The sequence below is a fragment of the Acanthisitta chloris genome, unplaced genomic scaffold (genome assembly GCF_000695815.1).
Source record: "Acanthisitta chloris isolate BGI_N310 unplaced genomic scaffold, ASM69581v1 scaffold8238, whole genome shotgun sequence".
Taxonomy (NCBI): domain Eukaryota; kingdom Metazoa; phylum Chordata; class Aves; order Passeriformes; family Acanthisittidae; genus Acanthisitta; species Acanthisitta chloris.
The window spans coordinates 101,543-119,315 of record NW_008685314.1 but is presented as its reverse complement, the minus strand read 5'-3'; positions in this window follow the sequence as shown (position 1 = coordinate 119,315).

The window sequence follows — 17,773 nt, the reverse complement described above, 5'->3', positions numbered from 1 at the left end:
CACACAGCTTTCACTTACGTAGGCAGCTTTTTATTTTGCAGGCCAAAGTTTAATAGACAAAACTTTTGGAGGGAGAAACTTTTGAAAAAGCTACAAAGTAGACATGACCTGTTTTGTTACAGGCATGTGAATTCACCTCTTGTGCCTTTATTTTCACTTTGTGTAGAATGTTTGTAAAAGGTCATCCCCCTTTAATAAACAATAATAATTTATAATTCTCTCTGCTAAGTTCCATTTAATCTTTCAAAAATGCTAGTTTTCTTGATGTAATTCTAAAATAATCGCTATTGAAAAAGAATTCTTTATCTGTTTTATTATTGGAATGTAACTATTTTTCAAAACAGCTTTTTAAGTGTATCATGAAAATGTATGATATTGTAATGGTTATGTAGGTGTATATATAAGAATTTAATCTCCTTTTCTCTTTGGACTTTAAATTTTATCTTTTGACTATTACTTTGCTTTAGAAATTGCTATTTCTCACTTGACAGGGTGTTTTGGGAGGATGGCATACAGGGTTTGCTGGGCTCTGTTTGTGTGAGAGGTCCTGGTTTTTACTTTTAAAACTTCCATTGACTTCCACTATGGCATCACAGTTTCACTCTTGGATGTGGCCTGGACATCACTGAAGTTTGTAATCAAGATAACTAGTTTTTCATGTCACTGGCTTGTATGTGTAGCTGTTGCTTAAACCAGTGGCTTTTAGATAAAAAATTAATTTTGCTTCTTTCTTACTAAAGCAAGTCGTAGTTCTCCTATAACTGCTCCATGACATAATATTCAGGCTCTTTTACTCTCTTTCTCAGTGCTGCTGTAGGTGCATTTTGAGGAGTACCTTTGACTGCTGTACAGCAGGTACCCTCCTTTGTGCCAGAGTTTGCATCCTCTTGTTTCCCTGCCTATCCAAGGAGGTCCCAGCCATGGGTGAGTGGCTGGGACAAGTGTGTTAATTGTTTTTCCACTTTTGTTCTCAGCATAAAGGAAGGGTTTAATTTAAAACAGCAGTTGTCCTTTTTCTTTTCCAGCTGCCCTGGAGCATTGTGCCTCTCAGATCTCCAAGTTTTCTCTTACTGCTGGAAACTTTACAGTTTTCTTCTTGCTGCATCTAGCTCCAGCCAGTCTTTTTGTTTTCAGTAACACCCTGTTTCTCTGTCCTTGAGTCCCTTTGAATTATTTGATATTTCTGTTATCATGAGATTGCCCATTTCCCATGCCTTTGTGAACCAGGGAACATCCCTATGCCTGTTCTGTCTTACCTATCTATGCAAGAGCAGCTTTCCTGTTATACAGAGTATTTTGTTCATTTCTTTAATAGTTTCTTATGTTGTCAGAAATGTGTAATGTGCCTTAAATTTTGCAGAAACAGATGGCTAGAGGCATAAAGTCCAAAGTCAGATTTGGTAATAAAGTAAGCCTATGACAACAGTAAAATATTAATGTATTTAGCATTAATTTGTTCTTTGGAAGGTAAGAATCCCTGATAAAACCTTTTACTTCAGCCAGCAGAGCTGAAAGAGAATGTTTTCCTACTATAGTGAAGTATAGATTTAGCTACAGACTGTTGTGTTGGTTTTCTGATTGCCCAATGAGAACGTGTATCTGTTGTCTGAGCAATTGAAAGTACACCAGCATTTACTAAATTTATACAGAGAGTGTGTTAGAAATATAAATTGTCTTCCATGCATGTCGTTATTTAGTCAGCATGAGTGTTTCTTTAGGACTTCATGCTGCTAAAAAATTCAGGTGTGATCTGCTAAAAGAGTTGTGAATGTTTTAGTGTTATATTATATGTCAGTTGTTACAGGACTTCACTACCTGTTTGTCCCCAGCAGGATGAAACTCAGCTGACATTAGCTGCCACAAAACCGTGTGAAAATAGATGCAACTGCAGTCATTATTCAATGATTCATTTTCCCTTGTTTTACTCATGCATGGGTTTTTTTGTGTATATACAGAAGTATTTATATACAATGCTTAGCTGGACTTCCCTGCAACTAATTTTTTGTGTTCTCTGTTGTCTTGAGCAGTAAAATGGAGTAAAGATAAAAGCAAAGCATAAAAATAATTAAGTTAAATGTAACCAGGTAAACTAATGGCATTTCCGGTTCTTAAAAATTATGTATATGCACCAGTTGCACATGTGTAATATTGGTGTTTACAAAAGAAACCCCCAAGTGACAAAACCCAAAAATTCAGTATTGAAATATCACTTTTAATTTAAAAAGAAGGGCCCTGTCAGCTTCTTTTGTTTCTTTATTTTCTAAAGATAGTCAAAGGCTCCAAATTATCACATAAACCTTCAGTGATTTCATTAAAGTGTCTGCAAACATTTTGGAAGAGAAAGAGGTCTGTAAGTTTTATGGTGCATCCTTGAGATCAGGCTTCCCCAAGAGACAGTCTAGTCTGTAAATGAAAAGCAAATTGACTCCCTTCAGTTCTTGTAGAATCTCCTAAAGGACCAAGAAAATAAGAATGTTGTGGTTTTAAGGCCCTTTACCATCCCCAGTTCACATCTGGAACCAATAGTCTATAATATAGAAGCAAACCCAGAAACAACGAAAGAAAGCTCCAACCTGAGATACTCTCCTGGGAGGTAATCAATGAGTTTGGAACATACTCAGAGAAGTTCTTGGCAGAGGAACTAAAGACCGTTGAGAGAAGTTTTATGTTGTGTCTCTTGAAACAGAAACAAATTTAATGTATTTAAATTATCCATTCAGACCTCAGGGTCAATATTAATATGTAGTTATTTTATTTTTTCTTTCTTTGATTTTTTTTTTCCTCCCTGTTGCAAATTGCAGGTGATTCCGACTAGGTATATGAAATTCATTCTTGTACGGTACTGGTTCACATACTTGGACTGATACAAATATTTAGCCTATTAATTCAACAAGCCTTTTTCATAGGGGATTGTAAAAACTGAAGAAATGGATGTAAAGAACAACTATGCAGACATTTTTTGCTTTGAGAGAATTTGAAAAAGCTGTGAAAATGTTTTGTCATATTTTGGTTAGTTTTGTCAGGTCGCTTATGTGAACTCTTCGATGTTTGTACTTAGGGCTTTGATTTCAGTAGAAGACAGAGTATTTTCAAAATAGAAGAAGGTAAGCTGTTCTCGAGGCCCTTAATATGTTGTATATAATACAGGGGTGGAATTACAGCCAGCGGCCACACAGGATTGTGGTGTGGGAGGGTTGGAACAGTAGCTTTGCCAGTCACAACTTCAGCTGGAATACTGTTAATTCTGCTGTGGTAAGGAGTCAGCGTGGGCTGATATTTGAATGAATTGTTACAAGATATTAAATGTTTGCATGTTGAGGAAATTGCTTCCCCTGAAATTGAAACAGGTTTCTCCTTATTGCATTTGAACCCTTGGCAACCCAAAAAAAGTGACTATCCAGAAATTAAAGACTTGAGATATCTTTGTTACAGTACAGAGGATAACAGTAAGGCATCTGATAGTGACGGAAAGAGAGAGAATATCCTCTAGAGAAAGTCTTCTAGCAGTGTGTGCACTACCAGCAGTGTAAAAGTCATCTTATAATGCTCTATGAATAATGCTTGGACAGCCAAGTGTATTGTCATTCTTCAGGGATTAGCCTATTACTTGTTACAATGCCAGTGGTGATACCCACCAGAAATACAGAAACTGCCTCTCTCAACTATCCCTGCCCTTACACTTCATGCTTCAAAAGTTTTTATATTGAGAGGTCCTTTGACTAGGAGAAGAGTGGTACAAATTGTTTTAAAAACTGAATCTAGCCTCCCTTATGAAATACCTGTAAGAGTTACGCTTTGCAGTTGTGCTTTGAGTTCACACCAGGATCAAACTCTTCCCTCTTTAGTCCCACACACTGAAAAAAAGGGTCTTTTACACTGAAGAGGCATAAGTGGGAGGCTGATGGAGAAACAGAGGAAGAGATCCACACTCATGCAGCTGAACAGAGCATGGGAGGCGTGCATTTGTATCAGCAGTGGCGTTTTTTTCCAAGATGTTAAGTCACATTCTTCCTAACAGAGAGTGAGAAACCATTTTCCAATGACTATGTGTCTTCAGATTACATTTATTATGATACTGATATATTTATTATGATATTGATGAACCTAAGTGTAGTTAATTGAACTGTGGAAAGTTACAAGAGTAAGAATACCTTTGAAACACTTGCTTTACTTTGTATTTTTTTCCTGGTTTATGTTTGTAATACTTCCAGTATTCTTGCTGATACTCTTAGTTCTGTGTATAATAAGATGGCAAGAATGTTTTTAGGCAGTCATGTAAATAGTAAAATAATGTGTCCCATTTATGCATGTGCAGTGTACTGAAGTGTCAAGATACTTCATGAAAATGTCTGTCTGCCAGAGCCTTAAGAACAGTAATATTTTTGTCATGCTCTGATTGTAGCCAGAACATGAGAGATGAAAGATTTTTGGGTGGATGACAAGATGGCCAAGAATTGGGCCAGTCCTGATAAGTATGAAAATTTCCCATTGTGGTGTTTTGGTCTCACCAGCTTCAAGCAGTGTGGATCAGAATTGCACACAGTAGACAGAATATTTGCAAATGTTGTGCACCTCCCTCACTGATGGTTTTAAAGCTATCATTGAAAGGGTCAATTGTTGCCTTTCTTCTGCTGCAGCTATTTTTTTTCTTTGATATTATAAAATTGATGACAAGCCACTTGCAGTGAATTAAGCTTGATTCCGTAAATGGGTTTGGGTAGGCAGGGACATTTTGAGACACGTTGGTTTTCTAGAAGTTTTATTAGTCAAAGCAAGTATGTTTGAGAGAGATGATTTTTTGGTAGACTAGTATGACTAGGACAGGTTTCACAGAGTTGGCACTTCAGCAAGGTCTTCCTCAACCAATATGGATGCTGAAGACTGCTTAGTCTGTCTCAGTGTTTTTCGACTCTGTCAGTGCCTTGGTATTTTTATTTTGTGAAGCCTAAATGTTTCCCAGAATGAAGGTTTCCAAGAAATAAAAACGATCCTTTGTTGAACCTAGCAGTTGAAATTTGGGCAGTTCTATCAGATATCTTTTAGGACACCATTAATCTTTCAAATTCTAACCTTTGGTTGTATAACAAAAAAATGCAACGAAGTAACAAGCAAGCAATTACACTTGGCAGCCTTTGCATCTGCCTTTGGCCATAGTCATATACCAATGTAAAAAGCCTTGGATTTTTTTATTCTTAGATATCCCGTTAGACCAGAGGCAGGCTAAAACTTGGCTGGGTTTAAGATGGTAAATGGTGCAGATAAGGATTGGAAAAAGCTGGATGAATTAAAAAAAAAAAAAGGCAGTAAAATCTTCTCTTATTCCTTATTCTTCAAATACACTTCTAAAAGAAAATCAGTGGTTTCTTACCCTTTTGTGGCTTTGAAATTTGAAGTTCCAGAAGCAATAATATGTTTGAAGTCATAGGAGAAAACGTACAAAGGAAAATGTGTCCAATAGCTAGAATTTTTTTGTTATGTAATAACTGCTCTGTGTCTAAATGGGTGGGAAACTTGGGGTTGGGAGATGACCTGCTAAATGTACACATGTAAAGGCAAAACTCTTTAAACAAGAAATGGGGGGGGGTTTACTTGGTTTGTTGTTTGTTTGGGGTTTTTGTTTGTTTGAGAATGATCTCCAAAGCTATAAAAATAATGATTACTATTCAGAGTTGTTGGAATAGTACTAAAAGGCTCGATCAAGTTCTACTGATTTAATTGTTGTGCAGTTTCACAAGCTTTGTCTATGTTGAGAAGATGAAATGGGGATGGGAAAGTACCAACATGCAAACTGAACAAATAATACATATTAGCAACTGTCATAAGAGTTACAAGATTGTCTTTTCATATGGTTTATGAAGATAGGTTAGGCCATAGACCTCTTATCTGTCTCCTGGGGATAAGGTAAGAGGGAACATTGCTTCCCTTTATATTGAATTTGTCCGTCTTCAGAACCTGTTGTCACTTGGTATTATTTTTGGTATCATATTGTTGTAGACTGAAGAATTACCTTTGACTAGAGAAGATCCTGCTATGACCTGTTAATGGAAAATGTAAGGTCTTTTCTTGGCTGGCTGCATTTGTGACTGAGGATATACAAGGGATCTGACAGTGGTGGTGTTAGTGTCCATTGGACTTGCCACAGCAGAGTAATACATTCCAGGCATAGCAGATTAGCGTGCGTGGTGTTTTAAAAGTGTACTAGAATGGATACTGGCTTTCCTAATACTTGGTGCTCTCAGCTCTTTTTAAATACCAGAGTCACCATGGACTTAAATAATTAGAACACAGGAATGATAATATTCCTCCTCCTTTTTCATGCCCTATTTCCTTGTATCTTTTCCTTTCTTTTCCTCCCTAATTTTTGAAACAAACAAGGAAATTAAATACCAGAACTCCATTAGTGCAACATTGCAGTTGAGAATGAAATTGTCAGGATGGTTGCTTATGGTTCCCACAACGATCATAACTAGGCTAAATTGCATAAAACATAGAATATAGCAATATGGAATATTCCTTGTAACACATTATGCATGCTATGGGAGCCATCACTTTGAAAATCTTGACTTCTGTGTTTTTAAAATCTCTTCTGAAATGTAACATTAATGTATTTTTTTTCCTTTTGCATGCAAATTTTTTCTGTGCCCACTGGTGATAAAAATCAGGTCATGAATGCCATCCTGGTATCACAGTGAAAACTGCGTAGCAACCAGTCATCCTTCATTTAAGGAAAACTGATAAAAGAAGAAAAAAATAACAGCATGCAGTGAAATGAAAAGGGTAAAACACTGAGCCATATTGCGTCTCAGTACATTCCAAATGATCTCTGATAAATGTTTTTAGAAAAGCAGATTCAAATGCTGCTTTCTTGGCTTACAGACACAAATAAAGGTATACTTAAATTACATTTCTCTTCTGTTGAGTGGTAAGTGTTGTACCATTTTGCAATCTAGCCAGCCACTGGATTTTGTACTTCCATACAGTCAACAGTTCGGGTGCCAAGGCTCACCCTGCAGATAGCCAGAATGTTGCTAAAACCTTGAACTGAGCAGAAGTAAACTCACAGTGGTTGCTGAAGCTAACATCATCAAGCTGCTACAGCAGCATAGCAAGGCTTGCTCTGTTCACTGTTTTAGTGGTGTGCCTCTTGAGCTATAGTAATCTCCTTTTAACCTGCTTTCAGTCTTAACCTTTTTTATCTTGTTTGATTGGTTCTGATGTTTGAATATTTTAGCTGTCAGACCAATGAAGACTTTCATGTGTAACTGATGGGACCAGAAAGATTGATCTGAGACTAGTTATAGGAGGGTCTGATTATTTCTGCCTAGTTGAAGAAGATAGCTTCATTTTCAGTGTCAGCCTTACTGTCACGCTTCAGGTTTTCTCCATCATCCTTCTCTTATGACTCTCTTTGAAATCCAGAGGAGTTTGTATGGAGCAGCAGAGCAGGATGGTTTGTCATCAACAGTAGAGTATTGCATTTACAAGGATTTTGTTTAATTTGCTATAACTGGAGTTCAAGAGCAGAAATTTTGTTTAGTTGTATCTTACTGAGACCAGCAACGAGAAGAGAGACTTGGGTGTGGTGGTGGATGAGAAGCTCACCATGAGCTGCAGTGTGTGCGAGCAGCCCAGAAAGCCAACTGAATCCTGGGCTGCATCAGGAGTGTGGCCAGCAGGTCATAGGAGGTGATTCTCCCCCTCTACTCTGCTCTCATGAGACTCCACTTGGAGTACTGTGTACAGTTCTGGTGTCCTCAACATAAGAAGGACATGGAACTGTTGGAGCAAGTCCAGAGGAGGCCACAAAGTTGATAAGAGGACTGGAACATCTCCCATATGAAGACAGGCTGAGAAGGTTGGTGCTGTTAAGCTTGAAGAAGAGAAGGTTGAGTGAAGGCCTGATAGTATCTGAAGGGCCTACAAGGGAGCCAGAAAAGAGACTCTGTTAGGACCTGCAGTGACAGGACAAGGGATAACAGCTTCAAGTTGAAGGAGGGAAAATTTAGGCTAGATACTAGGAAAAAGGCTTTTACTGTGAGAGTGGTGAGACACTGGAACAGGTTGCCCAGGGATGTAGTGGCTACCCCAAACCAGGCGGTGTTCAAGACCAGGCTGGATGAGGCCTTGAGCAACCTGGTCTAGTGGGGAGGTGTACCTGCCCAGGGGCTAGATGATCTGTAACGTCCCTTCCAACCCCTAAAATTCTATGATTCTGTGATTTTATTATGATATGAAATTGGAATTTTCAGAAGGGTCTGTGATGTTTTGATGTCCAGGTGTCCTTGGAGGTTAATTAATGTTTGAGTCATGATATTAAATATTGTTCTTTATTCTGTATTCTGATTAAAAGAATGATGATAGAACTTTGACTTGAAGTTTTAGTAGGGATTTTCTTTTGTCTCTAAACACACATACCATATTCTTGTCTCATTTTGGCTGGTGGTCTTTTTGTCCTGTGTTATGGTAGCTCCAAGCATCTCCTGTCAAAATGTGTAGGATGATGGATAAATACAGATTAAGTATTTCCCTCAGCAACCAGGATACAATCTATTTCATTTGGTAATTCTAATTAAAATGGCAAATTCACTGTCTGAGATATTTTTAAAGCACCTACAGCTTCTCATGACTTCACATGTCTTAAACTTGCAGCTGCTGATAATCGTGCATTGGTGCTGGAAGGTGTACTGTGAGACAGTAGCTCTGACAGCCACAGCTTCAATACTATTTGCTTATAGATCAAGATGAGGTTGACTGTTAATAAACCCAACTATTTTTATGGTCGTGCAGGGAGGTCCTAACTTGTACATTTGTTTCCATGAGCTGGCTATCTAATTCCGCAGCTGTCTTCAGGATAACCAAGATTCAGAAGAGGAGTAGAAAGAAGAGAGAAACATTAGTGTTCCTTGGGGTTTTAAACATTGAGTTGTTCTCTGATGCAAGAAGTATCCCGTAGATGTAACAATGAGATTATAGGCTTGAGGGGAGTTCAGATCTTCATGCATGCAGGAGTTTCTGAGGATCAGGGCTTTTCTGGTACTGTTCTCACCTTGAATCAAACCTAGCTTTGCTGGTGGTGTTGAGCCTTTAGCATACTGGACTGCATGGTGCAGTTATAGGAGTTGCTGGTGGGCCTGTTCTTGGTCCTTCATAAATGATGGAAATTTTCTAAAAGTAAGTTACTTTGACGCTTAGAGGACAGCCTATACTGTGGCTCCAAGTTTTCTGATTCATGACAGCTGTGGACCTAATTAAATGTAAATTACAGTGCTGAACTTACTACTGGATACTTTGTTTGTTGAGATATGTAACAGTTTTATTAACTTTTATTTTGTGTTAGACTTCTAGGATAAGAAAATGAAATTTGTCAGATTATTACGCATATATAGTACATGCATATAAAAGCCAATGCTCATTTATAAAAGCTGTGAAAAATCACCTGTGCAGCACAGAAGCCTAGGCAATAGAAAAAGGAAAAAATTCTGCCCAGTGAATTCTGATCATAAGTTCCAGCTGACATTCTGGAAGTGTGAATTTTGAGGAGAAGGGAGAGAACGTTGCTCAGAGATACAACTATTTTAACTGAATTATTTTGGAAAATAAGTAAAATCTCTAAGGCAACTGAAGCTAATTTCAAATGTATTTTCTCATAAAATTAGTTTTTCAAGTCCTTCCTTAAGTTTGTTTTAAGATATTGCCATAACTTTTATAGTGTCAGGTGATTACCCATGTAGTCATAAAGAGACATTTCTTATGGTAACAAAAGTTTTGTTATTGTAGGCTAGGATTTTTTCATTTCTGTAATGGAGTGTAAATTTGCCCTCAATCATATGGATTTGTTTGAAAGTCATGCATTATTGAAAGTTCAGTGATTCTCCAGCAGAGTTGTTAGCATGTGATTATTTACACTTGCTCCTGCTGGTATCTGATAAAACTTGGAATATCTGTAAGCTTGCTTATAGTCAGCATCTGCATGTAACAAGCCCCTGGGTGTTTTAACCATATTTTGAATGGTGGGGTGTATGCATGTTTGATTTTTATTTTTTTTAAATTAATACTTATCATTCAAATTTCATAAATGTGTGACTTTGAGATATTGTAGCACTTAAAATACTGTTTGTGGAATAGTTACTTTGCATGGTTCTTCTGTATGAAACTGCAATTCTCCTTTCTTTCCATCTTCTCAGTGCTTCAAAATGTACATCAGATAAAGGTGGGGTGTATGCATGTTTGATTTTTATTTTTTTTAAATTAATACTTATCATTCAAATTTCATAAATGTGTGACTTTGAGATATTGTAGCACTTAAAATACTGTTTGTGGAATAGTTACTTTGCATGGTTCTTCTGTATGAAACTGCAATTCTCCTTTCTTTCCATCTTCTCAGTGCTTCAAAATGTACATCAGATAAAGGTTTTTAATCAATATTTGATCAGAAGACTTGTTTTGCTGTAGAAAGTGTCATAAATTAGGCAAAACATACAGTAAGCTACTTCTGTTGTCTTTTGCAGAAAGTTCTCAGGCACATAATTTTTAATGTCAGAAGAAAAAGGCATAAATTCTTGCCATTGCACTTTGACATGTTACAATAAAACATGCAAAGGATAAGGTCTTTCTTCACTAGGAAGAGTGATTTGTAGGAAGGATCACAGTTCCTCAGAACTAGGTTTGCAGTGACAGGAGTGGTTATTGACTTGCCCTTTTTCATAGTTCTGTCATGTTTCATCAGACTTTGAAAATCTTGAAGGTATCAAAATAAAACCTGAGGCTCAAATAGCATAGTGTTACATATTAATAAGCAATTAACCAAACAGACTAGTGTTTTACACAACGTAATGGTTTCAGTTCTTGAAAGGGAAAGGTCAACCTACACTCAAAATATGGTTAAATAAGTGAAAAGTACTTAATTCACAGGTGAACTTTTAGAAATGTTTAGAGTAAGAGAAAAGAGAGTCACTGGATTTTGTGGTTGAATACCATCAAAATATTCATAAGCAGCCAATATATAATTGTAGTTAAGGAATGCAGGGCAACCGAAGTTCCAAAATAGTCATTAAATTCTGAAATCTTGGAGGTACCGTCTTGATTTTTTATGAAAGCCTTTTCTTTTTTCAAAAACTATTAAATGAAAGTCCCATTTAACAGTCTTGTTTAAGGGCCAGGCTGGGGCCCAAGCCTGGAAATACGTCTTTACTTTAAAGAATGTGTAGCATAGAGCTGTCTCTAATATATATCAATTTGTCATAGTCAGTAAAGTGCTATCACCTGCATTTTTCTTACTCGCATTTCATACAATATCTTCTTCTCTGCCATTTCAGTGTTGTGCTTGATAATTATATTTTTGTTTGCTCTCTGATACTGAGCAACACAATGAAAAAATGTGATGATATGGCCATTCTGCAGTGGAAATCAAATGTGTTGCAGGCTATAGATCTTCAGTCCCACACCTCTCCTGTAATTTAAATCTCAGTATTTTTAGATCATTGATGTAGTTAGTGGTTTCTAGTGCCAAGTAAGACAGATTGTTTCACAGCAGGTAAACACAATTTTGGATATTATAGAAGTTTTCTTAAAATCATATTGGAGCTTCTGGAGACTTCAATCTGTGTAACAAGATTTAAAGTACTCAAAACCCTCACTGTTTTTCTGATTGTGTTTTGAATGTCCTTTTGGATTAATTTTTTCTAGTTTAAATTTAATAGGACATATTCCTTGGAGACATTGGCTTGAATATTTGATTTCTTCTGTGTATTCATTGCTCTTTTATTAGCTTGTGTGTCATGAAGCTTTCTAGCTGGGCGTATGTGGGGTGGCCAATTACATTTTTAACAAAACTTCTTAGCTCTCTCTCATACATATGCCATAATTTCTTCCCTGAAAAACACAATCAGACATTGAAACACTTTTTATGCTTTTTCTTTTGTTACAATATCACAGTGAGCCTGGAATTGCACACTGGAAAAGGCAAACATAATGCAGAAACCACAGGGTTTCTGGCAGGATCTTTTCAGAAGCCAAGCTGCAAATCTGTGAACTGGCACTGCCTGTTCTGTAAACCTGAGCCTTCTGCCTTTTTTCTCTTGACTACTGTAGCTGCTTCTCAAGAGGATTTCTTCCTTTCACTGAGGGTGACAGTATAAATACCCGATTGGTATTTTATAGTTGTATGGTTTCGTTTGTTTATTCAGGAACTGATTGCAATATTGTACTGATGCTGCTAAGGATGAAACGTGATATATATCAGTACATATCTTATCATGGGTTTTCACATAGGGGGAGACTATTTTTGCAGCTGGCAAGGGTTTTGACAAAAGGTCAATTTGATTTTTTTTTTTTTCATTTTTATTTTTTTGTTGTTATTTCTACGAGTGAGCATAAGCTGATGACATTTGGCACTTCAGTACTTGGAGCATTGTGCAGAAAGGTGTAATGGTTTCATTGGCTTTTATAGCATGCATTTAATTATTAGTCATTTCAGCTTCTAATTTATACTTATAATTGGCATTTCTCTTAATTTTCTTTCTAAGCCATGGCAGTATGGAGTATCAAATACAACCCATAGCATGCTTAAGGCTTCTTTTTGTAATGTGTGGTATTTATTACTTAACTGCACTGCCTGAGACCAGCCAAAATGGAACCAACAAAATGGGCTTATTGAATTTACATAAAGTACAAAAATGCATATATTGAAATGTAAAGATGTATAGAATAAATACATAAAATATATATTTTATATAGATATTTGTATCTATTATATGTGTTTATAATTTCTCTGTAGTATTAAGACAGAAAAATAATGTCTCTGCTTTAATTTTCATCAGAAGGGCTTTAAACAATAAAGAAGTGAGAAAAAAAAAGTCATTTATAAAGTACAAAAATGCATATATTGAAATGTAAAGATGTATAGAATAAATACATAAAATATATATTTTATATAGATATTTGTATCTATTATATGTGTTTATAATTTCTCTGTAGTATTAAGACAGAAAAATAATGTCTCTGCTTTAATTTTCATCAGAAGGGCTTTAAACAATAAAGAAGTGAGAAAAAAAAAGTCATTTAGAGTCAGGTCAGAGTTAAAAATGGGATATCTCCAGACTTGATTGAAAACTATGAAAATCTTGTCTATATGTCTTGCAAGATTTTAGACTGAATAGTAGTGTCTAGCAAAATAAGAGTTCTTAATGAGTCTTCATCTTTGTAAACTGTTCTCACTGAATGTTGCTTTCCTAAGTCTACTAGTACAAAAAAGCCATCAATTAAGCATTTTTATTCCAATATATTTTCTGATAAACACAATCAAAGAAATTTTAGGAATATTCCATTGTCAATAAAGATAAATAAAGAAAATTATATATTAAAAAGCATAAAATCATCTTGTACTGGGAGCTCTCAAAGGGTCTGTCTAACCTTTGTTGACTTTGGTAGATGAGACTTGGTTGAAATATAAGCTTGGAAATCTTACTCTGCATTAAAACAAGCTTGATATTAATTGTCTTTGAATATGAAGAGTGTAAGTGCACAGTTTCTAAGCAGTAAAGTTGGGGGGGAGAATATCCTGTAGTGTATGATGGTTTTTTGTGGGCTGTTTGTGTGCTTGTTTGCTTTTTCAACCTGTATAGCTTTGTGTTTTTTTTCTGGAATGAAAAATTTTACTTTAGATACAGCCTGGTTTTGTTTCAGAAAATGGTATTAGGACAAATAAGAATAGCTCCTGTGTTTAATTTTAGTAATCAAAAGAGACTTTTGGAGGGAAATAATTTATTTCTTCTTTCACTTCTTATATGAAAGCTTTTTTGCTGTTTTGCAGTCAGTGTTTGTCTGCTAAGGCAATTCTAGTTGTTAAGTGCAGGTCTGTTTCATCAGTGTAATGCTGCTTTGCTCTTAGCAATTATTTTCTTTCAGGATTTGCCAATTAAGCTTGTGCTAGTGAAAATGCATCTAATTTGTCAAGAAATGGCAGGATGAAATATAGGGGCTATTATATGAATTGAGAAAGAAAAAAATCAGGACAAGCATATGTAAGACTCAGTGATACTTGGTTGGCTCCTGCTGCATTTTCATTCTGGTTGTGCCTCCATCTCCTGGTGTGGCTGGAAGAGATGTAAAGCAGTTGGTCATAAGTTATGGGCCATCTACATCCTGAGTGTTAAGTATTTTAAAATTTTGGTTTGGGAGAAGCTGCCCAGAAGGTTTTGTGCAAAGACTGTGCTACTAGTGTACAAAATTGTTTTCTTTCTTTAGTTTAGGGATTTGTGTTTTTTTCTGTCCTTGGACCCAACTGGTTTGTGTTTGGAACAATTGATTATTAGTGAGTGATGCAAGATGGCTTAGCTGGCTGCTTGTTTATTACCTGTAGTCTGTTTAGAGTGAATTCTTCAAAGAAAATATGCTCAAAATGCAGATACATGGTGCTTGGCTTTGCTAGTCAAGTCCTTAAGCTTTAGGAGAAACCAAATAAAGAAATAAGCTGGTCTTGTCTGTCCCACGTGGACATACCCATGGTTACTTGAGAGAATAGACATGATGAAGAAAAGTTGTTGAAGGAGGAAAGAATAGTGTTAGCTTGACTTAGAGGTACAAGAAATGGTTCAAGAACTTCTGCATTAAAATATACACATGTATTCTCTTGAAATTAATGTAAGCTAAATATTCTCCCAGATTTAATTTGCATACCTGTGTATCATGACATAACACAAACAGCTTTAATTACCTCACCTAGTCCATGCTGGGTATCTGTAGCCCCACCGGTTCAGTCTGTGATGTCTCCCAGATCCTGCAGTAGCTCTGATTGCCCTCAGTGCTGCTGAGACCCCTCTGTGAGGAATCCAGGCTCATTTATGCTGTGCTGTTGGTCAGTGTTTCATACTGAAGTGTGAGTGTTCCTTCTGGAATGTCCTTATGTTATTCACTGTCTTTTGACTGGTTTTAATGTTTGTGGTAACAGAGCTCCTCTAGTGCGTTCACTACTGTGCGTCAATGGGTGGAGGAACATCTGTGTCTAGAGAGTGCTATCCTGGTGAGATGTGAGGAAACGCTGAAGCAGACTGTCAATTGATAAAAAATTAGACTCGATGTAGATAGTAATGGAAATGGAGTAGCCCTGTTTAATTGGCAGTTACTAGGCTTCTTTAACCCTAACAACAAATAATGAAGTGATGTACAGTTATTTCCCATAGGAAGATAGAACTATTGAGAAATAAAGGAAGTTAATTAAACTAAAGAACAACTATTGAAACGATAAGAAAAATGTACAAAGTATTTTATTTGTACAGTGAGGTAATGGAGAAGATGTCCTGGCAAGGCAGTGAGATTCCTGAACATTCTTACTGTAAGATTACGACAACATCCTCTCTAAACCCCCCCCAATCATAAAAAAAAGCTATAGGTCTCTAAAGAGAACTTTGTGATATAATTATCTTTGATAGCTGAGAAACAGACCTAATTATCTGGAAAGATGAGTTTCAGTCCCTCTTTCCATTTGAATAGTGTATTTGCCTATGTTGGCTATTGTTTTCATTACAGAATTTAATGTCTATTTCAAGGAGACTTGTGCATTGAAAGGATCACTAGGAACCTCTCTGTCTCTGTATTTGGAGTCATGAGTGCTGTGCTGTTTTCATCACCTAACAGTGAGACCAGTTAATTTAATGACTTTGATTTTAGGGAAATTTGTCAGGGAATGAGATAAAATTTGGCATATGTGTTTGAAATGCATGAGGTGGTGTTGAAGACTGGGCTGAAGCAAACAGCTCATTCCTGGGATGCTGATTTGTACATCTGATTAGCTTGTTAAAAGTTTGGGTGTTACTTGGTTCCTACCAAACTTGCATGATTGACATTTATTAGCCAGATCACTCACAGCCTCACATCTTTTCATGCTGATCCTGGAAGACTTCAAATGATCATTGTGACAGATAAAAGAGCTTTTTTTTTTTCCAAGCCTTTTCTTAAGTATTAAAACAAAGTAGACTCTCCCTATAGGCCATTTATATTTATTTTCCTGGGTAAAGCTTCTAGCTTTGCAGAAATATTACAAGCTGGAGGGAACATCATTATTACTTGGCTGAAGATGATGACATTGACATGAGGTCATCTGACAGGGGATTAAGCTGGAAAAATATTGGTGGCAATCTGTTAGAAGCAAGAGGATCCCTTTGAAAAAATGAGTTGGGTGTAAATCACAAAGCTGATTTGCTTCCGGGTTTGTTTTTTTTTTTTTTGTTATTAAACTATTCTCACCCCTGCTGTAATTTGTAAATACTGGGTTTCACATGCAGGTTTGGAGGAAATACAATGCTATTCCAAGACAGAGGGTTCAGCTGGGACACTGCTCTGTATCATCCAGTTGCATCTTTTAAAAGACAACTGGTTGTTGTAAAGGATCTAAAATCTCATCCAATGTATTTCAGTCCACCTTGTTGTCATCAAATTTGACCACTGTTATCGCTGATGGTTGGTTGCTGGCCTGCCTTAAGGTGGGTCAGTGGCCACTGTGCTGTTGCTTGTATGTAGATGCTCATGTTTCTGTAACTCCTGGAAAAAACCCGTGCCTGCTGACAGTCTCTGTTAAAATGCCATCGGTAAATGAGTCTAAAGAACCTTTTACTTGCAAAGGTCTGTGTCACGTAGGAGCAGAAAATGTAGGCAATCACTCTTTTTTTAGTGATGCTGAAAAGTGGAGAAAGTGAAGACAAGAGGAGGCGGGAAATAAGATGTCAAATGTTTCCATTAAAAATTTTTTGCCCTTGTTTTTTAAGGTTTAGTCTTCAGTCTTTTAATAACCAGTGAACCTGTAGAATTCCACATATTTCACAGCCTTATTTTTATTTTATTTTATGGTTTGTTTTCATACTAAGGCATTTTGATGTGACACCTGGTATGAGTTATTATCCTGCTATGCTGATACACTGCAGCAAACTTGGCTTACAAGTGCATTTGTGTATTTCTTTGGGAAATGTTGGAAAACAGTGAGAAGGAGACACAGTACTACCTGTCTAACGATATAAAGACTGGGATGAGTCCTAAGACTAGTCTAGGACTGACAACTGAGTAGTAGTTTGTGTGAGCTAAAACTGTAGGATTTATTTTACTTGCCTTTTTTGTGTTTGGTGGTGGGATTATTTGGGGGGTTTTGTTGTTGGTTTTGTTGGTTTGGGGATTTTTTTGAATGATGTGTTTTATATCCTGATGATAATCTCTGAAGCCACCATAGAGATCTGAAGCTTTTGTTTTCAGTGTGAAACCTGTGATTTTCTTAGATTTGCTTGATGGTAGAAACTGGACTACTTAAGTAAATGTCAAATAATAGGAGAGTGGAGAATCACTGTGGGATGGGAAGGCTCCTGACACAAAAGTATTGCCAGCATCAGCCAGTTTTCAGTAACAGGATCCATTCAGGCTGAAATGATTTTTACCTCTATGTCTAGTAGATTTATTTGGAGAAAAAACCTTTGGATTTCAATCTGTCAGGGTTCAGTCCTGCCTGCTGCTGCTGCCTGTTCTTGGTTAAGAGTTTGCTGTTTGACCTTAAAGCCTGCTCATCTCCTTTGTGAGGGAGGACATGTTGATACTGGAAGCATAATGATCTTGAAATTCCTTCTTCAGCATGTGATACCTATGAGACCATCAAAACATTTCCTGATACACAATACAGAAAGGGCTTGCTTGCCTGTAGTGGGCTCTAAGGGTTTTGTCAGACGTCTGTCTTTAATTTCAATTGATGGTCAGCTCTCAGATGCTCATTGCATAGGGCTTTCTAATATCTTTGCTT